Source organism: Sciurus carolinensis, chromosome 3 (assembly GCF_902686445.1).
Source record: "Sciurus carolinensis chromosome 3, mSciCar1.2, whole genome shotgun sequence".
Taxonomy (NCBI): Eukaryota; Metazoa; Chordata; class Mammalia; order Rodentia; family Sciuridae; genus Sciurus; species Sciurus carolinensis.
In genome coordinates, this window is record NC_062215.1 from 65,343,327 (window position 1) to 65,364,461 (window position 21,135).

The 21,135-nt window shown below is 49.0% G+C and overlaps 1 long non-coding RNA gene across 1 annotated transcript; it reads left to right on the forward strand.

The window, feature by feature from the left end:
* Positions 1 to 839: 839 nt before the first annotated feature.
* On the forward strand, positions 840 to 17,649 carry LOC124980650 (uncharacterized). Its single transcript, XR_007107836.1, has 3 exons — positions 840 to 1,747; positions 13,887 to 13,968; positions 17,515 to 17,649. It is a non-coding gene; the product is annotated as an uncharacterized LOC124980650 (long non-coding RNA).
* The last annotated feature ends 3,486 nt before the right edge of the window (positions 17,650 to 21,135 follow it).

The window sequence follows — 21,135 nt, forward strand, 5'->3', positions numbered from 1 at the left end:
GGTGCTGGGGTGACAAGGGTCTCACCCTAGAGAATACATTAATGCGGATTATGAAGGGCTGAGGCCGAAAGCTCGATCGCTTGTCCTCACTCTTGCCATCTCCTGCCCCACTTCCACCTTCTGCCTGGGATGATACAGCAAGAAGACCTCACCGGATGCCAGCATCTTGGACTTCCCAGTCTCCAGAGCACAGGGAAATAGACTTCCACTGTGAAAGACTTCCACTGTGTATGAATTACCTATCTATGTGTTCTGATAGAGCGGCAGAGAGGGGACCAAGACCAGGGTTCTACAGGCACTAAGTGATGGAAGGTGCCCCAGGTCACACGTATGTTTGCACCTCTTTTCCTTCTTGTGCTTTACTGAGATGCACCAGCGCTTGCAAAGAGTGACTTCTAGGAGATGCTCCCATAGACTGAGGCCACGCGTCCCCTCTGCACCTTCCACTCCATTATGTTCCTGGATCGAACAGAATTTGACTGGATTTAAGGAGACAGCTAAGTTGGAGCAGAAAGGAAAGAAAAAAAGAAAACATTTTTTACAATCCTCTCCAATGCTGCAACACCAGTGACGATTTTATCATGGCGTGTCACTTGCAGGCAATTGCTGATTGGTCGAGAATTGGAACAACTGGAACTCTCATTTGTTGCAGGATGGAGAACTGCTTGGGCTGTCATACACTCAAATATCTTCTTCTATACCCCAGTTATTCTACTCCTAAATATTTACCCTAGAAAATGGAGAAGCTACATGACTGTTCAGGATGGCTTCACCCATCTCAGTGCCAAACTGGAAACAACTCAAATGGTCACTAACAGGAAAAAGGAGAGACACAGGTGGTGTTTGTACAACCCTCAGCTACAAAGGAGCTGCGGGATGGGGTGGGGAACAATATGGATGAGCCTCGCCAATGAGGACAGGAAGCCAGGCACGGATGGGCACAGACTGTGACGACCCCATTTACATCAAGCGCAACAACAGGTCGCAGTAGTGGTCAGCCCCAGAGTCACTGCCCGGGAGGGGCATAGATGAGCCATCTGACGGCTGCCAAATTTCTGAACCTTATCTGGGTGGTGGTCCCACGGACGTTTCCACTTGTAAAATCTCAGATGGCAAACTAGGATCTGTGCATTTTTCTCTAGGGAAACATCATCTTCGGAAAATGCTGTCGATGCTGGTGATGAGACTCGGGGCCCAGGCCCGTTTCCCAGATGTGAAGATCGAACGCCTGAGCAATGCCCAGGCAATCGGAGAAAGCAAGTTTTCTTTAAAGGACAGAACAGAGATAGACTTCTCTGCAGAGAAGGGGCCCCAGAGCTGGTGACTGAGGAAGTGGTGCTGTCCTGCCCCTTTCATACCTTTTAGATTTTCTTTGTTCTCATGCTCTCTTCTCTCAGCTTCCTGCATACGTGATTAGTGGCCAAAAAGAGCGAACCTGAGCGGAAAAAGAAGGGAATGGCCAGGAGGCATTCATTCCTTAACAGCCCCTGAGGAATGATTCCTGGAGGTTTGTCGCCTTGGCAACAGGTGGAGGAGAGGGAAGTGTCCTCAAGGTATTAATGTTTCATTTCCTCCTGAATCAGTCACCTTCTTTCTGACCCAGTCATTCATTACCTACATTTACACTGACTGCCTTTTGTCCCCTGGCTTCCACTGTCAGAAAGAAAAAATCTCCCAGAGCTCACAAGACAGAGGCACAACCAAGAGCCCAGGAAACAAACACCTTCGCAAAACCTGTGCTTTGGAGGTGAGTCACCATAAAGGACCTCACTCGTGAGTCCACTCCCCAAGGGAGGAGCACTGTCCTGCTCCTCACAGCCTGGGGAGGGTCCGCAGTCAAACCCACAGGCAGCAGGGAGATGCCTTCCAGGCACAGTGTCAGGCCACAGAGGATTCTGACGCAGGCAGTTTGCCAGATCGTTCAGTCACAATGCTCTCCTGGGGTAGCTCTGAGCTTGGGGAGAGGCAGCCCTCAGGAAAACGCCTTCTCAGAGTTCACGTTAAAGTCCTGGGCATCTGCCTGCAGTCCTGGGTTCTCCGCACTATGGTGTTAGGGTCCAATATTGACTGGTCCCCGATATCGACTGATCCCCAGAGAGTCAAAGTGCACACACGGTAATGCAAGACACACAACAAGGTTTTATTGCAAGCTCGAGCCTGGACCGCAACCAGCCTCTCAGACCATTGCAATGGCTGAGTGGGGAGCGGCCCCAGGGGCGAAAAAGCCTTCTATTTAAGAGATTTCCAAGCATTCACACACAAAGACCTGTACGTTATTGGTTAACATTTGAACAGCTAAACATTAGTCCTCCTCTGTGTCCTGCCAATCTATTTGATTCTCATTGGGTCCCGCCAGAACTGAACGGTCCTAGAGGAAGAGGGTGGAGGGAAGGGGTGAACTATGCAGGAGATGAGTCGGGGTTAGGCCCCCCTGACCTTGATTGATGAGGTTTCTAGGCAGCTGCACATTCCTCAGACAAATATCTCTTAACAACCTCGATAAGCATGGGGGCTCAGCAGTCCTGTTTGTGCTGTATTGGTTCTTGAGGGTACAGTCGCAACTGCCTGCATCCTGGTGATTAAGACAGTTAGCTGCACAGATAACACCCTGTTCTCAACAATGGACTGAGAGGTCTTTTCAAAATGTGCATCTGACACCTCATACCTACTAGGATGGCTAATACTTAAACAAACAACAACAAACAGAAAGAACTATTGGTGAGAATGTGAAGAAATGGGAACCTCGTGCACTCTGGGTGGAAATGTAAGAAAGTGCTATTACTGTGGAAAACAGTATGCAGTTCCTCAAAAACTCTCAGCAAATTTGGGAGGCCAAGGCAGGCGGTTCACAAGTTCAAGGCCAGCCTTAGCAACTTAGGGATGCCTCAAGCAACTTAGGAAGACCCTGTCTCTAACTAAAGAATGAAAATGGCTGAGGATGTGGCTCAGTGGTTAAATACCCCTGGGTTCCTTACCCAATACCAAATTAAAAAAAAAAAAAATCAAGACGGTAAATTTTGTTTTGTATATTTTACTTCATTAACTTTTTAAAAATGTGAGTCAGATGGTCTCAGGTTGAGAATCTACCACTGTCAGGTCCCTGTCAGGTGTTGTCCACTAGGGCCTTATCCAAGCTCTTCTGTCAGGTGTTTAGGGCAGGCTTGACCCATGCTAAGAGAATGGGGGCAGGGTCCAGGAGAGGAGAAGGAGCCCCTGCAGAGGAGGGAAGAGGGCACAATGGAGTTGGGGTCCTAGGGCTGGTCTGAACTGGGAGAGTGTGAAGTCCCACAGGGAGGAAGAACCAGTTCTCTGCCTGGGTTGTGAGGAGGGAGAGTAACTGGAGAAGAACTTTCCAGAAAAGAGGATTATAAGGCAGACTCTGGTAGGTAAGAGAGGTGGGTTTTACTCTAGATAATACCTCAATGAAACCACACCTTAGCTTCAGGAACAGACAGACGTTAAGGACTGGAGTGTGGAGAGAAGGACCGGAGGGCAGGAGGCCAGGCTGAGGAGAGCAGGCCAGCTCTTACCAGTCCCAGACAGCCCACTAGAGCCAGACCTCATCCTGTAATCAATGGGAAGCCCTTCAAGGGTGTCGCTGTTTTCATTCGAGGCACCAAATGTAAAGAGCACAATGCCCAAATCTTAAGTGTGCCATGCAATTGATTTTTGCCCGTGTCTCCATCCATGTAACCACCACTGAGATCAAAATAGAGGATGCCTGCAGCTCCCCAGAGGGTCCGTCAGGTCCCTCCTGGTCAGCACTCCCCAGGGGTAGTGCTCTTCTGACTCTATCACCTGCCCAAGGAGAGCACGGCTCACAGTCTTGCAGCGGGGAAGGCGCCTGGCACAGAGCAGAACTCATTGAGTACAACTGCGTCCTGCCTCTCTCCTGCCTTTTTTGTGTAACCAGACAAAGGTTGGGGTTTTCCTGACCCTGATGACTTAGATAAGAGTGTCTCAAGCTACAATCCAAAATCTTGAGACTGCCCAAGGATCTCCCCTAGATTTCTGGTTATAGAGGAAAGAGCACGTTCTGCTAGGCTTTGACGCCAGCACCTGTTTACAGTGAATCAAATTCTTCCTTTCATCCTTTTCCCTTCCCAGCCTGCTGCCCACCTGCCCCTGGCCTGCTCTTAGCCACTCATAGTAGGGTTTCCCATTTATCTAAAGGAGGGATCCCAGGCTGTGCTTTCACACAGCCCGAGGGTCAGTTCTGAAGCACATTGGGTTCCATATGGAGCACTGCAGAAGCAAAGACCTGCACGCCTAAGCGCTTGCTTTTCATTCATCTGTAAAGTACACCTCTATTTAAAAAAAAAAAAAAAAAAAAAAGGCTTGGAGAGGCTCAAGCATAACTCAACTCCCAGTATAATTCAAAATTAAAAAAAAAAAATAAAACAAAAAGACCCTGCTATATATGAGCAGAGAGTGAAGACAGACACCGTCTGTCACCAACCACAAACTATGCCAATAAGAAGTCCCCCGGGCCAGGGGCTGTGTGATCCCAGCCTGTAATCCCAGTTACTCAAGAGGCTGAGGCAAGAGGATTGAAGTTTGAGGACAGCCTCAGGACCTTAGTAATACCAGGTCTAAAACAAAAGCTAAAAAAGATCCCAGGTGTAGCTCCGTGGTAGAGTGCACCTGGGTTCAATCCCAGTACCACCAACAAAAGTGTTAATAAAAGAAGTTCTCAAATCCTCCCGCAGCCTGGACAGTCCCTGTAAGCTCATGGCTCACAGATGACGGAGGCAGGAGATGGGAAGCAAACCTCGGATCAGCAAGCTTTCCTTTATTCTGCAGCGAGGTCATTTCTAGGTATGGAGCTGGCCACTGGGTTCCAGAAGGAAGGAGTCTAGGTTTTTATAGTTTCATTGGGGTCTGCAGACGTGCAGTTTTGACAGTCTGGGGCTATTGTACAGGTTGAAACTTTAACTTAGGAGGGTGGTTGTAAAAAGGTTGAAACTCATTATTATCTGAGGAGATGGGAGTCCAGATCCTAAGGGAATCCTCAAATCTTGCCCATTGTTTTACTTTCTCTGGGATCCTTTGTTTCCCAGAGTTTCAATATTTGCTGTGCCTCCATTTAGGACTAATTTGCCAGAGGGGAAGGTCAAAGTTCAGGGTCCAGCATTCATTAATTGCCTCCTTCCTTCAAGAGGCACTGGGTTGGGAAGGGGTGAGTGTTTGCTTTTGGTGGAGATGCTGGGGATGAACCTGGGAAGGATGGAAGTTTGCTTTTCCCTCAGGGCCCATTGCTACTGGGAAAGGGTGCGCTGAGAGAGGTTTCATGTTTGGCTGATTTCCCCTCCCTCCTCCTGAGCCACACCGTCCCTCCATTTTTCCTGGGGAGCTATCTTGTAGAAATATTATTTTCCATAACCCTTCAGGCCCCACTCCAGCCTCCAGACTGTCACCTCCCCTGGGACTTCAGGGAGGAATGTGGGCATGCTCTGCAGAGAACACCCTCCAGCTTCAGGTCTTCCCCGGGCCTCACTGAAGAAGTCCCCCTGGCTCCCACGCTCTTTCTCCCAGTCTCTTCCTGGCAAAGGCGCACATGAGCTCTCGCACTCCGGTCAAGTATGGGGAAATCGAAAGGCAGTCAGGCTTTCTGGGAGGGACTCCAGGTCACACAGAGGAACCAATTGCAGCCAGGTCTGTCCTTCTTGCACCTTGGCAGCTGTGAGTCACTCTGTCCCACCCCAAGAATCAAAGTGTTTTGATAAAGAATGCAAATTTGGAGGGAGGTGGAGTGGGAGGATACTTGGCTCAGGAAAAAGGAGGCAGGACACCTTCATGAGGTAAAGTAGGGACCCTGGCGAGGGCAGGGTCCAGGACTGCAGGCTTCCTCTGCCCATGCCCCTCCCTCCAGTCGCCCGGCAGAGCAAGCAGGTCTTGGTGGGAGGGCAGAGACTGATGCCATCAGCGCTCAGGAACCGCTCCACTGGGCATTAGCTGTTTTCCAGGAACAGAGAGGGATGGATATTAGCAGACCAGACCCCAGCTAGGCGCCAAGTCTCTAATGAACCCTAATGCAAATCTGTCAGCTGGGAATCAGGAAGACCTTCTAACCTGGCAGGGAACAAAGGGGACTGAGCCAAGAATCTTCCACAACATTGTGCCTTGTGGGCAGGACTGGAAATCTGCGTTTTCAACAAACATCCCCCACAGATTCAGGTTTCTGGAATCCCAAAGATTACAAATTTGGGGTGCATCTTAGAAAGTCTTTTTTTAATTAAAATCTTTTTTATTTTTACAGACTGCATTTTGATTCATTGTACATAAATGGGATACAACTTTTCATTTCGATGGTTGTGCACTCATAATTTACAAAAATAGATGGCCAGGGACACATGTTGCTAGGGCTCTCTTGGGGCCCACACAAGTGGGAGACCCTGTGCCCAGATTCACAGGACTTCCTGTAACAGTGGCCCACTTTATGCTTTGAATGTAACCCTTGCTGCTCTGCTACTGCAACTGATTTTTAAAATAGACATTTTTCTTTCTCTTCCTCTCTCCCTGCTTCTCCCTGATCTCTCCCCCTGTAATCTCAGGGGAAACAGGGTTACCTTTCTTCACCATCCTAGGCAGAGTTATCTGTCCCTGAGCACACACCCATCATAGGAACGAAGTAATCCACACTTTGGGGATGGCACCAGAAGATCTCAGAAATGACTATCTCCCAAGTTAACAAGTGAATTCCAACTCCAGACAGAGAACGTGTGGAATGTAGCCTTTGAGTCACCTCTTTAAAAGCCCCTGTTCCTGTGGATGGGTAGAATCACCTCCTCTGGGACAGGAGTCCCCTGGATTTCTCCTTTGCTAGCAAAGTAATGGACCTTCTTTTTCCTTTTTCTCAAAACCATGTCCTCATTATTGGATTGGCATGGAGAATGAAGACCAAGCTTTTGGCAACATTCCCATGAGTCCTCCTCAGAGCCCAGGAGATTCTAATGAAAGAGGAAAGCAAAACCCCCTTGAGGAAACAGCCCTTTTACTCATTTGCCATTTACTGGGCGCACCTACTGGGCGCCAGGCTCTGAACTTGGTTCTGAGGACTAGAGACCAAGAGGTTGTTGTTCTTTCCCTCCAGAGGGTTGGCGGTTTTACAAATTATGTTCAGTCATGCAAAGTATGTTCAGTAGGGAAGAGGGGGTCAGGCAGCTGGGTGGACCCAGCAAGTCCCTCCACTCTCCAAGCCTCCCTTTCCGAACATCTGTAAAATGGAGCAACAACAGGCCTACTTTATGAAGTCATTGTGAGCATGAAATGAGCTAATGCTTGCCAGGCACGAAGAGGCTGGTGGATGGTGGTATGAACATCCCATAGATTATATCTGCCTCCCTGTCTTACCAGGTGGGGTGAGTCCAGGATGGAGCGAGAGGAGGGGGCTTTGGCTAGGACAGCCATGGATGGAGGGATCAGGCGCAGAGCAGGCAGGTCTGTGTGTGTCCAGGGAGAGGAAGCACCTCCAGGGACTGCAAAGCAGAGGTGGTGAGTGAGGCGCTAGGTCAGATGGGGCTGGAGAGGCCAGCGGGGACACATCCAGAGGCCCTTCTGCACCAGGCAAAGCAGTTAGCATCTTCTCCTGAGCACCTGGAGGAGTTGGAGGAAGGGTGTGAGTGGAGGAATAAGGCCAAGTGTCCTGTGTTTTAGAACGATACTTCAAACAGCAGCAAGGAGGAAAGACTGGCCAAGGTGAGGTGAGAAGCCAGGGGGCTCGGAGGTGGGGTCCAGCTGGGTGGTGATGTGGGGACTACCTGGCCACTGGTGTTACGGGAAGAGCTCTTTCACAACTTGGTATCACTCCCGATAAAGGACTGCGCTAGGGCCGGCCAAGGTCATGGTACAATATTGACTTGGCTGAGACAGCAGGTGGTCTGTTGTGCAACCAGGCCCCAGCAGACACCTCGTCTGGGGCAGCCACAGGGGCGCTGCCGGCCCATCTCTAAGAACAGTTGATCACTTCTCGGTGGCCAATCCCACCTGCCCTTCCTGTGTGTGTAAGTGATCCTGAAATACCCCAAATTGCACACAAAGGGCAGTGTGGGGTGGGAACCTGCCCAGATGGCACCCATGTATGGCTAAGGCACACCCCCCCAAAAGGCTACTCAGGTAAATCACTTCAAACATTTTTTTGTTTGAATGAACAAAGACCAATTCCTGAGGGATCCCCCTAAATTTCAGACCCTCAGGTGTGAGCTATAGTGAGAGAGCCCAAGCGGTCTCAATCTTTTGGGAGAAGTCTATTTATATAAAGGAAGGTCTAATCTTGGTGAAATAAACTTCCTGTGGGGTCAAATTACAAACACACCAGGACTTTCCCAAGTCTCCAATTTCCAAAAAGGCAATACGTTTAAAATAGTATGATGATTCAGAAAATAATTGTCAAAATCAGTCAGGTGAGCTGGTCACTTACTGAGATGGAAATAAAAGAATGATCTTATACACTCTCTTGTTTTTTTTTTTCCCTAGTGCTGGGGATTTAAACTCAGGGCCTTGTGCTTGCAAGGCAAGCACTCTACCGACTGAGCTATCTCCCCAGCCCTTATACTCTTTGAAAAAGAGATGTTGAGAGGCAGGTATGGTTAGCACACACCTGAGATCCCGGTGACTCAGGAGGCTGAGATGGGAAGATGGCAAATACGAGGCCAGCAAGACCCTGTCTCAAAATAAAAATAAAAAAGGCTGGGGATGGAGCTCAGTGGTAAAGGGTCCCAGGGTTCCATTTCCAGTACCACCAACAATTTTTTTTTTTAAAGTTGAAAATCTTCACAGAATTATTACAGGAATCCGGGGTTTCATTCAAAGTACGAAATAAATGTTTTAAAGTACAGATCAGTTTAAATAAACAGTTTAAATAAATAATATATTGGTGGTACATGGAATTGGAGGATTTAGAAATGTAGTACATGATTGGAAATATTAGAACTACAAGCTTAGGAAATATGCCTTATTTCAATTTTCTGCAGATATTGAGGCGCAGAGAGGGAAAGTGACTTTCTCAGGATCATACAATTTAGGATCAGTGTTGGCAACCATTAACAGAAAAACCTCAAATATTTAGACTTGAATAAGATATAAGGGTTTGTTTTTCTCCCAAATGAAAAAGGCTGGATATCAGTAACTTAGGACTGGGGAGGCAGCCTCACTACCACTCCAGACTTTCAATTGTATTCCAAATCATCCTTAGTTACCTCATGAACTACAGTGGCTGCTGGGGCCTGAGCGAGACATCACATCTACATTCCAGGCAGTAGAAGGGAGAAGAAGGGAAGGAGCAAAGGGCACTCCTCTCAGATCAGTCAGCTCCCACCCTCCCAGGAGACTTCCTGGAAGTCCCAAGCACTTCTCTCTCCCTCCATTTCTAGAACTTAGTTACGTGGTTACTCATATCTGCAAGAGAGACTGAAAAATAAGTCTTTTAGCGGGGTCTGTTGCCTCCCTACACAAAAATGAATCCTGTTAGGGGTGTATCCAGGTTTTGTGGGTCCCAAAGATTTTACAATTTGGGTGGCCCTTTTTAGGAAAAACGTACGGAATTGTGAGTACAAAACCAGATACTAAAGTAAATATGTATTTGAGTAAGCAAAGATATCAAAATAAATTACACATTTTTAAAAAGTTGACCCTACCCCAAGTATCCTAAAACCCAGAAAAAAAATCATATATTTTTATTAATGAATTGCTCAATACCACTTCTTTAGCTGCACACTGACTGCTTCTTCAGGTGATGGAGATTGGACCTCTTTTCTAGAGAGAAAATAGATCATTCTTTGGGTGCCAGGGACCGCAGGATGCCTTCCTTCATGATGTGGCTTACCTTTGTTTCTGGACCAGGTGAACTGGCACCATGGGCAGGAGGAGTGTCCCAGAGGGGTTCCTAAGGCAACAGCTGGGGTAACTGGTAACTGAATTGCTCTTAGATGTGGCTGTGAACCCCACAATCGCACCCCACTACACTCTAATGTACCGTCCTCTTCATCTCCCCCTTGACACACCCCCAAAGCACAAGGCCTCTGGCACACCTTGTGACGCAGGAGGAAATGCTGGGGGCTTCCGGTGGGAAGAGAGAGCAGTGCTCAGCAGCTCATTTAGAAGAGCCCAACTTCTGCAGAGTCTGCAAAAGTCTGTGAGCCTGGAAGCCATGGGCCATGCGGGAAGGGCCCTAAAGCCAAGCTCTGTCCACTTTCAGAGGAACCCCCCTCTGGGTTCAGTCCCCACGCAAGCTGGGAGGAACCGATGACAGCTGGCTGGAGCAGGTGCTGTTTGCCCAGGAGGTCACACCTGCCCTGGGAGCCGCCCCCCTTTTCACCCGCCCACTCAGCTACTGCTCTTCTGTCTTCCTGCTCTTGGGGAGCAAAGACCCTCTGAGTGCACCGCAAACACTCCCCAGGAAAGGACACCGATGCGGCTCTGCTGGGCAGTGGGCACTGGGGATCCTGCATCTGGTGTTTCTGTTAAAGCTCCCGTCAGTCCTACCGGGCTGAACAGTGAACAAATCTAAGAATCTGAGGGGCGCCCAGGGCCACGCACGGCAGAACCAGGAGCACCAGGAGCAGTCGGGCTCCCCAGTGTGTGTCCTCCTCCCCACAGCACCCCCGGGCTGTCAGTGAAGAGGTAGCCTGCGGTAGTTGCCTGAGCAACCAGCAACCTGCTGTCCAGCTGCCCAACAGCTCCCCTGGGGACAGATTCAACTAGTTGCTGTCTTGATTGTTTAGTTTTTGGTACCAGGGTTTGCACCCAGAGGCCCTGAACCACTAAGCCACATCCCTGATACCAGGGATGAGAATCAATCAGGGTTCTCCATAGAGAAGGGACCCCAGAGCTGGGTGTCTGAGGAAGGGGGGGCGGTCCTGCCCCTTTTACACATTTTACAGTTCCTTTGTTCTCATGCTCTCCTCCCCTGCATCCTGCATACACACGTGACAAGTGACCCAACAGGTGGGCCAAAGATGGAGTGATCTTGGGCAGGAAAGGAAAGGAGAGGCCCAGGAGGCATTCGTTCATTAACAGCCCCCCTGTAGGGAGGGGCAATCCCTGGAAGCAGGTCACCTTGGCAACAGGTGGAGGAGGGGGATGTGTCCTGAAGGTATTAGCATTTCATTTCTTCCCCAATCAGCCCCCATCTTTCTGACTCAGTCATTTATAACCTACACTGACCGCCTTTTTGTCCCCTGGCCTCAGCCTAGTCCTTCTGTTTATTTTTGGAGGGGAGCATACTAGGGATTGAACCCAGGGGTTCTTAACCACTGAGCCACATCTCCAGCCCTTTCTTGTATTTTATTTCTCACTGAGTTGCTTAGGGCCTTGCTTTTGCTGAGGCTGGCTTTGAACTCACAATCCTCCTGCCTCAGCCTCCTGAGCTACTGGGATTATAGGTACGTGGTTATTTCTTGCTAAAGTTCAGTAGCCTAAAGCAATGACAGCGTATATTTGGCTCACACATCTACAACTTGGGCCTGGCAAGGTGAGGAGAGTTCATCTCTGCTCCACTTGGCACCACCTGACTGGTTCTGGGGCGGGGCTGGGATCTCTGCAGGTTGCTTGCTCACCTGTGCACAGGGGAATGCGGGTGTCTGCTGAGAAGCTGGCCGGAGGCGTGGCTGGCACACCAGCAATGACCTTTCCACAGGGCTCCCTGGCCATGTTCTGGCTGGGTTTCCAGGGGGAGCATTCTGAGAACCAGGTGGAGGTTCTACGCAGTCTTGTCTGGGAAGCCAGGCTATGCCACTTCCAGTAAGTTCTATGTTGAGGCGATTGCACAAGCCCCACCCAAGTCCCAGGCAGTGAGGGTGCTCCCCTCTTGAGGGGAGCAGCAAGAATCTGGAAGAGCACTTGAAGCTAGAAATATTCAGAAAATACAATGACGGCCAGAGTCACTAAACAGATGCAGGGCACGGGTACAGAGAGGACTGGCCGAGAGCAGCGCCTGTTCTACCAGGGACCATGGCACAGAGGGAGAGTGCTTGGCCAGCCTCTGTTACGGCTAATCCTTGCTCAGAGGTGATGATGTGCTTAGGTTACACTCTGGGCACCTTACGTTTAATCCTCTGTCATTTTATGAAGTCGAAGCAAAGATCTGTGCCCCTTTCACATGGAAAGAGACGAAGGCAAGAAGAGGCCAACCAACTTGCCCAAGGTCAGACAGCTAGGAAAGTCCAGAGCTGGGCCTCAGGCAGCCCAGGGTCATGGCCGCCCTGCTAACCACTGCACGTCCCTGCCCCTCTTCTCAGATGCCTTTCATGGAACCTGATATCTGCTGCAGGGAGCGTGGGCCAGGGTGACTCTTGCTCTGTGTTCCCAGGGGCTGAGGAGAGCTCTGCTGGAACCGGTCTCCTGGATTCCTTTTTGAGCAGTTCCCTTTGCCTGGGGAGGGGAAGCCCAGAGCGCCTGGCTCAGCTTTGGGTCCTGTCCACCCTGTCCTCCAGGGCTGAGGAGAGGCAGGGAACAAGGTGGAGGCTGCAGAGTCCACTCCCTTCTCTATGCAGGGACCTCCTGGGGAAAATGTAGGTGGAAGGAAGGGCAATTTCCTTCCAGATCCAGCATCAAAGCAAGAGCCTGGCTTCCAGGCCAAACTCCCTTGCCTTCCACCCGGATGACCCCAAGCTGATTATTTCAGCTCAGTGACCCTTGGTGTCCCCTTCTGTAAGGAGGGGGTTGATGCTTTTCTCACACAGCTTCCTTGATAGGAAAGGAGAGGATATATGCAAAACCCCCTGCATGGCTCTGGCCTGCAGTGGTCACTCACGGTTGCTCTCTGAGCCTTTTCTCTGGCTTCCTGGTGTGTGCCCCACACTAGACTATGTATCCCAAGGAACCCAACGCACAGGTGATGCTTCACCTCCCTTGTTTCTAGACACCCTACCTCTAGTAATGCAGTGCAAGATTATTTTTATTATTCTTGGAAGCCATATTACTCAGTGGTTCTCACCAACTAAAATCAGATGGTGCTTTCTCCACGTAGCAGCTGCTCTCCTGTCTCCTGTAGCAGTCCTCATGGTGACTGTGCCCACCTACAAACAGTGATGGTTGTGGTGTTCCAGAAATGTGGCAAATTCTAGGCTTCTCTTTCCATAACTCCAGACCTATTTCCTTCCACTCTTTTCTTTCTTTTCCTTTCTTTTTTGTACCAGGAATTGAATCAGGAGCACTTACCACTGAGCCACATCTCCAGTTCTTTTTTATATTTTATTTAGAGACAGGGTCTCGGGCTGGGGATATAGCTCAGTTGGTAGAGTGCTTGCCTCCCATGTGTAAGGCCCTGGGTTCAATCCCCAGCACCACCAAAAAAAAAAAAAAAAAAAAAAAAAAAAAAAAATAGAGACAGGGTCTTCATTGAGTTGCTTAGGGCCTTGCTAAGTTGCTGAGGCTGGCTTTGAACTCACAATCCGCCTGCCGCAGCCTCCTGAGCCACTGGGATTACAGTCTTGAGCCACTGCACATGGTTATTTCCTTCCAGACTGCCATGTAAGGCTCAGTCCACCCAGCACTGGAGGACAGGGTAAGAGTTGGATCCCAGGCCTCCTGTACCTCCTTCCTGACCACCTCTGTTCCCTAGAGAGGTGCCCTGCCATGCACTCAAGGGCAAAGGTGGCAGACCCCCAGCTGGTGCTCGGGGTACGGGAGTGAGAGGCCCAAGGGCATTCTGCTCCACAGTGGCTCTGCCTCTGGCCAGATCCCTCCTGAGAGGAGCCACAGATGTTTAAGAACATTTTAAAGGTGGGTGTCAGTGGAAGGTGGAAATCTCCATCCACCCTGGAAACTAGTGTCAGAGGCCACACGCATGCTATGAACCTAGAAGACCATACCCTGCCAGAGTCCACTGGACTGGAGGGAAGGAGTCACTGGGTCACTGATGTCCATGTGTGTGGCTCCTTTTCCAGGGAACAGGCCTGGTGTTCCTGGAAGTGAAGCATACAGGCCCTGGTGGAGGCAGCAGCCATTAGGCTTTTCCAGTTCTACCTGGTAAGTGCTTCCCATGCTTCATTTATTTGGAAAAATTCTGTCCTGTAGCAAGATTCTACTCTCCTCATAGAGAAGGAGATCCAGGTTCCAGGAGGTACAGGAACTTGTGCCTGGTCATACAGCGAGAGGGTTGAGGTTTGGATCCTCACCAATCCCCTCCTCCAAGCAGCCTCAGGGAGCAGTGAGGGGACCTGGCTTTCCCTCCCCAGGTCAGTCTACAGCAGGAGACCTTGTCCCCTCTGAGGACTTCAATTCTAAGGGCTCATATTGGACAGATCTTTAAAAATACAGATGCCCCTTGACTCTCAGTGGGGTTACATCCTGCCAAACCCATCGTAAGTTGAAAACACTGTAAAGTCACAAGTGCATGCACCTCATCACCCAACCCCAGAACTGAGCCATGCAGGGCACTGTGGGGTCTCAGCCATTTCCCCTCATGATCAGGGGTTGCCTGGGAGCCGTGGCTGGCTTGGCTTTGCCATAGAGCATCAGATTGCATCCTGCTGGCCCTGGAAAGACCAAGACTCAAAACTCAAAGAACAGTTTGTAGAGAATGTGTATGGTTCCCACACTATTGTAACATCAAAAAATTGTAGGTCGAGCCAGATGTGGCTCAGGAAGCTGAGGCATGACGATTCCAAGTTTGAGGCCAGCCTCAGCAATTTATCAAGACCCTGTCCCAAAATTAATTAATTAATTAAAAGGCAGGGGATGTGGCTCAGTGGTAAAGTGCCCTTCAGTTGAATCCCAAATCCCCCTCTCCCCCTAAAAAATGTAAGTTGAACCGCTGTTATTGGGGGACCATCTTTATGCTTATTAGAATAGCTCGGTACAATAATGGGTCCCAAAGAGCCATACTCCCCAGTGCCCATACTCCTTACAATGTGACTCTACTCTTCTTTCTCTCATGAGAGGGAGTCTACTTTCCTACCTGTGGATCTGGAGTGGCCTTGTGGCTGGCTGTGGCCCTTGGAATGTGGCAGGTGATTGCTATTTCTGGAGCTAACCCCTAAAAGGCCTTGCAGTTTCTGCTTTATCCGTCTTGAGACGGTCCCCCTTCCACATGGGGATGTGTGTTCTAGAGGCAGAATGAAAAGGACTCTCGGGAGGCGACCAAAGGCAGCCAGGCTCAGATACCTGACAGAGTCCTCCCTAGACCCTCCCTGGCTCTCAGGTGACCCCAAGTGCATGAGGGAACCCAGATGAGGCCAAGAGCTGCCCGAGATCCAGAGTCATACACACAAGTTGCTAAGTTTTGGTTTGGTTTGTTACCCAGAGAAACGTCAGGATGCTTTTGTCTTTAAAACGAGGCCACAGAGGCCCAGGGGAAGGGAGTGAATGGCCCACCATCCCCCAGGCCTCCACGGTGCTTCGTGAGTGACAGCTCCTGACTGCTGAGGTCACGTGCAGAATGTTCCCTGCCCGGCCCCTGTTGATACAAGCAGGTCCCCTTCAGAGTAGGCAAGAAAGAGACTGGTCTGGCTGCAGGTTCGCTTTATTGAAGTCAGTAAAGCTACCAGAAGCGTGGGTAGCTCCAGGGTGTACTTGGAGCTCAGCCCTGTGTGTTAAAAATGTCTCCCTCGGCTTCATGTCTCAGGCCCCTTCCTCTGCTCCGTGGCACCCCTGCTTCTGTGACCAGACCCAGGGGCACTCCTGGCTTCCTGCTTTCCAGATCCACCTTCCTGTCACAATGTCTTAGTCACCATGTGGCTTACATAGCTTCATGGACTCAGGTGCTCCCGGAAGGCTGGTGCTGAGGTATTGCCTGACCCTGTCCCTCTGTCCAGAGGGTCCAGGCAACAGACCAGACGGATACCAGAATTAGTACATGTCAGCAGTTCCCCCACCCAGCACTCTGCCACCGGGAAGCCACCTTTAGGATAAGTATCAATTTTCAAAAGCGGCCTCAGCGCACCACAGGCTGGGTGGCTTCCACAACAGAGTTCACTTTTCACAGTCCTGGAGGCTCAGGCCCAGGGTTTTGGCAGGGTGGGTCACTCTCCTCATTTTGCAGATGGCCACCTGCTTGTCCTCACGTGTGTGAGCATGCGTAGGCACGCTCCTGGTGTCTCTTTTTCTTCTTATAAGTATACCAGTTAGATTCCATCAGGGTCTTTCCCTGATTACTTCACTGACTCCCCTAAAGACTCTTTTTCCACAGTTACATTGGGGTTTAGGGTTTCAACATATGAATTTGGGGGGTGAGACACAGTTCAATCCACAACAGAATATGTGCCATATCTGGTCAAATGTATGGTGATGCATGCCTGGAATTCCAGCCACTTGGGAGGAGGCTGCAGCAGGAGAATCTCAAGTTAGAGACCAGCCTTAGCCACTTAGCAAGACCCTGTCTCAAAATAAAAAATAAAAAGGGCTGCAGTGTGGCTCAGTGGTCAAGTGCCCTGGGTTCAATGTCCAGTGCCACAAAAACAAACAAAAAACAAAAAAGGAAGTTCTGGCAATACTGTGCTTTCCTTCTCATGAAGCAGCAATTTACCAGAGCTGAGTAGCAGCTGCCACCTTAGAATGAATGCCACAGTTAGCCACAGTCCTCACCTCTCTCTAATGTCCCCCAACACCAAGGACAAGTGTCAACAGCCTTTTTGATATTGCACTTTCACTTATAAGGCAGAAGTGTCTATCTATACTTAGGTCTCTATCAAAATAGGAAAACAAACTGGAACAGCCTGAGTTTATTACCAAAAAAAACAAAACAAAAAAAAAAAAAACCCACAAAAAAAAAAAAAAAAAAAACCTGGAGAGAGAATTCTTTGTACAAATGAAGAAAATTTACCTCTGTCCCAGCTGAGAAATGAAGAATATTCCTGTGGAGTCCATGAGCAAGCACATGCTCTGTTTCACTGATAAAGGACACTCCTGGCCCCAGGATTTTGCAACCCTTAATCTAGATCACAGTTATTGGTGGCTTGGGAAGTCTGACCTTTCTCCTAGTGGTGGAAGCATAGGAAAGGAGCTGTGACATTTTTTCCGGGACTGTGGGGGCTCGCTCTCTCCCCACAACATAAGCAGAAAAGCAAAAAAGAGCACTGACTTCTTTGGCAAGTGATGACAAACTGGTGTTTTACTTTTTAATTTTTAAAAAATTTTTTGGTATTGGGGATTGAACCCAGAGCTGCTTAACTACTGAGTAACACCCCAATCACTTTTTTTTTTTCTAAGAGAAATAGAACTTTACTTTTATTTTATTTTTTACATTTTTTAATTTAAATTTTTATTTTTACAGACTGCATTTTGATTCATTTTACACAAATGGGGTGTAACTTTTCATTTCTGTGGTTGTGCACAATGTAGATTCACACCATTCATGTAATCATACATGTATATACAGACTGTCTCATTCTATCTTCCATTCCCCCACTCCCTCCCACCCCAATTTCCCAAGCACTTTTTATACTTTATTTTGAGATAGGGTCTTGTTAAGTTGCTCAGAGCCTCGCTGTTACTAAGGCTGGCCTCGAACTTATCCTCCTACCTCAGCCTTCTGACTTGCTGGGATTACAGGCGCAAACTGGTTTTCTTTTCCAGGAAACTTTCACAGCCAAACCTAAACCACAGGTGGACCATGGCCCAGACCTGCACGTTTCTGCAGATGCACAGAACGGTGTCCAGATCTGCCCACCTCTGCCAGTGGCAGGGTGCCTCTGCAGGAATCCTTGCGTCAGAACCCGCACCACTGCTTAACCCCAAGCCCCAAATTTCTGATGCTGTATGTCTGGGGTGAGGCCTGAGAATTTCTATTGGTAACAAGCTCCCAGTGCTGCTGACACTACTGGTCCCAATACTACAGTTTGAGGACCCCTGGCCTTTAGGAAAGGACTGATGTTCTGCCATTTCACACCTGTGGTCTTACCTGTCATTTCCAATTGACTGGTGGGCTTCTTAATTTCTTGAAAATCTCACTTTTCTAAAGGGGTCAGGTACACTGAGAGTAAGTGGACTGGCTGAGTGGGACACACAGGGTCTGTCCTTCTAACTTCTCTTCCACTTTTGATAGGTAAAAGAATGTCACTTTCCTCCAGGAATTAGGAGTACACAGTCTGCCTGGCCCCGGGGTAGCTGTGCTCAGAAGCGCAGAGGGCTGCCCCTAGCAAGGCCAGTACAGTGTGGCCTGAAGCAGCCGGAACTCCAGACTCCGGAAAACAGTTCTTCCTGTTTTCAGATGCTGGACAACTCATTTAAAATAGATTTCTTACTCTCTGCAGGCCAAACCAAACAGACCCCAGTTGGGGTCCTTCCCCTGCACAGATGGGGAAGGGTAGGACAACCTGCAGCAATACAGAGGCCCAGGCCCCTGGCATGACCTCTTGGGGCCCAGGCAAGCTCTGGATCTGGCGAATGACCTTGGGGTGGCTAAAAGTCAGGGAGCTCCAGAAACCTTATGGAAAAATCTATAAGGAGGGTCTCTCCACCTGAATCAGAGGAAGCCTGGGTCAAGGAGTATCTAAAGTGAAGGTGGCTGAAGACAGGGAGAAACAGGAGGGCCAGGAATGACCAGGGCAGGTGGCCAGGATGCTGTATGCTCTGGAAGGAAACATCAGGGTCTACATCCGGGTCTCGACGTGTATATGCCTATGTCTGTGTGGGTACATGTGTGACGGACATGAAAGGAGGCGAGGGGAAGCAGTGTGGCTGGGGACCAGGTGAAAGGGAAGAGTAGTTAAGTAGGTGATCCCAACGAAAGGTGGTCCTCAGGTTTGGGGTAGTGTCCATCAGAAGGGTACTTAGATAAACCTTGGGCTATTTACAGTGCAGGCTATCATGCAGCTATTAAGACACCGGGTTAGCTCTATCCACATGAGTGGACTGGGGAGAATGACCCTGATACATTCATAAATAAGTTTCAGGAAAAAATACATGCTCTATGTTAGGTGTGATCCATGTCATACACATATGTGATATGGTCACTGAATAAAATAACCACACCCCAAGCCATATTTATATGCAGCATAGGGAGATGAGGAAGCACAGTCTCCAAGTTTAACACTGCTCTTCTCAGGAAGGCGGGATCAGAAGAAAAGTGACAAAAGTGAAAGTGGGAGGGTGAGGAGGGAGCCAAGCTCATTAATATTTTTTTTTTCTTGTCATTTCAATAATTTGCATTTTGGTGGACCTGAATGACTTTTATAATTTAAAAACAATAAAATTTTTAAAAATTCCAGGTATTAGCCAGGTGTGGTAGGGCACACCTGTAATCCTGACAACTCAGGAGGCTGAGACAGGAGGATTGCAAGTTTGAGACCAGCCTCAGCAATTGAGCAAGACCCTGTCTCAAAATAAAAAATGAAAAGAGCTGCGGATGTAGCTCAGTGGAGGGCACCCAGGGTTCAATCCCTGATGCCATAAATACATATATAAATATCCCAGGCAGTTTATCAAGGTAGACTCCTCCATTCTCTGGGACACCCAGATTGATGGGGTGCTACTGACCCTCAACACATGGCTTCTCAAGTTACCCTTGGAGGCAGCTTCCTTTCTGGTCAGCCAAAGGGGACAGGGGTGGAGATGTGCCTGTGAGAGGTATCTATGGTCCAGGGTAGATCTTAGCTGCAGGCCAGGCTGAGGAATGGGGCTCACTCTGTTCCCAGAGCTGGAAGGCAGAAGGCACAGGCTTTGGCAAGAACTAGCTGATCTCTGCCAACCAGTCTCACGAACTCCCCCGACTTCAGATGTGCTGCTCATTGTCAAGGGTGCCTTCCACCCAGGCTTCACCTCCCTGCTGCCCTCTGACTCCTGCGGTCTCTACAGGATGTGCCCCAAGCATGGGACTCCTCCCGCCCACGCCTCCTCCCTAGGCCTGGCCTGCCCAGTGAGGCTTCACCATCCACAGGCAGACGGGGGTCAGCTAACGCTCTGCCCGTCGTCCCGCCCCCCTGCCTCTAGGTTAGCCCCTGAAGCCTTCCACCCTGTGCCCCTCTCCTGGTCAAGAATTTTCAGTGGCTCCTCAGGGTTGCCACTTCTAAATTAGAGCTGAACTTCTCGGTGTGGCACCTACAGGACCCTCTCCAGGTTCACCCTATTCCCCAGGTTCCATTTATAACAGCCGGAGTACCTGAGCACCCCAGGGGCTTGCAGCCCGGTCCTGCACCTGCACCTTCCCCCTGGGCACTGGCCCTCCCCTGGCTTACTTACTCAGCCTTCAGGTCAGCTCCACTCACCCCCCCAACCTGCCAGGCAGACTGAGGGCCGCCCGTGCTTGGGGCACTCATGAGCTAACTTGTCATCTGTCCCTGTGCTTAGCACTTTTCCCTCTTCATTTTCTGTTTTGTGAAGATTCTTTTTTTCAAAAGCTTTGTTCTTTTTAGATATTTTCCCTTTAACTTTGTCCATTTTTTATTAACAAATAATCAAAATGCATTCTACTGTCATGCATAGCTAATTAGAAAAAAAATTAAAAGATAAAAATAATATAAAAGTTACTACCATCTTAACCATTGTAAAGTGGTGATAAATTTAATATTTTCAGTGGTATTAATCTTTTTTGGGAGAGGTACTGAGGATTGAACTCAGGGGCACTCGACCACATCACAGCCCTATTTTGTATTTTTTTAGGGACAGGGTCTCACTGAGTTGCTTAGCACCTTGCTGTGCTGCTGTGGCTTTGAACTTGAGATCCTCTGCCTCAGCCTCCCGAGCCTCTGGGATTTCAGGTGTGTGCCATCGTGCCGGGCTATGTGGTATTAATCTTTATGCAATTATTTAATTGCAATCTTTGTGCCATTATCATCATCATCCTTATCATTCTTCTTGTAAAGTTGAAAGTCTGTACCCAGTAAATAATAACTTCCTATTTTCCCCTGACAACCACCATTCTGAGTATCTCTATTATTTTTTTGGTGTTGGGGATCAAAATCAGGGCCATGGGCATGCTAAGCACATGTTCTACCACTGAGCGCCACCCCTTAGCCCGGGTCTCTTTTGACAAGTCTAATTTAAAAAGAATTATATATATATATATATATATATATATATATATATATATATATATATATATATTTTTTTTTTTTTTTTGCAATTGATTCGCTTCACCTAGCATGAGGTCAAGGTTCACTCACGTTGTAGCACATTGCAGACAGATTTCCCTGCCTTTAAGGCCAAATAATTCCATTGTATGTGTGCACCACATTTTGCTTATCCATTCATCTATTA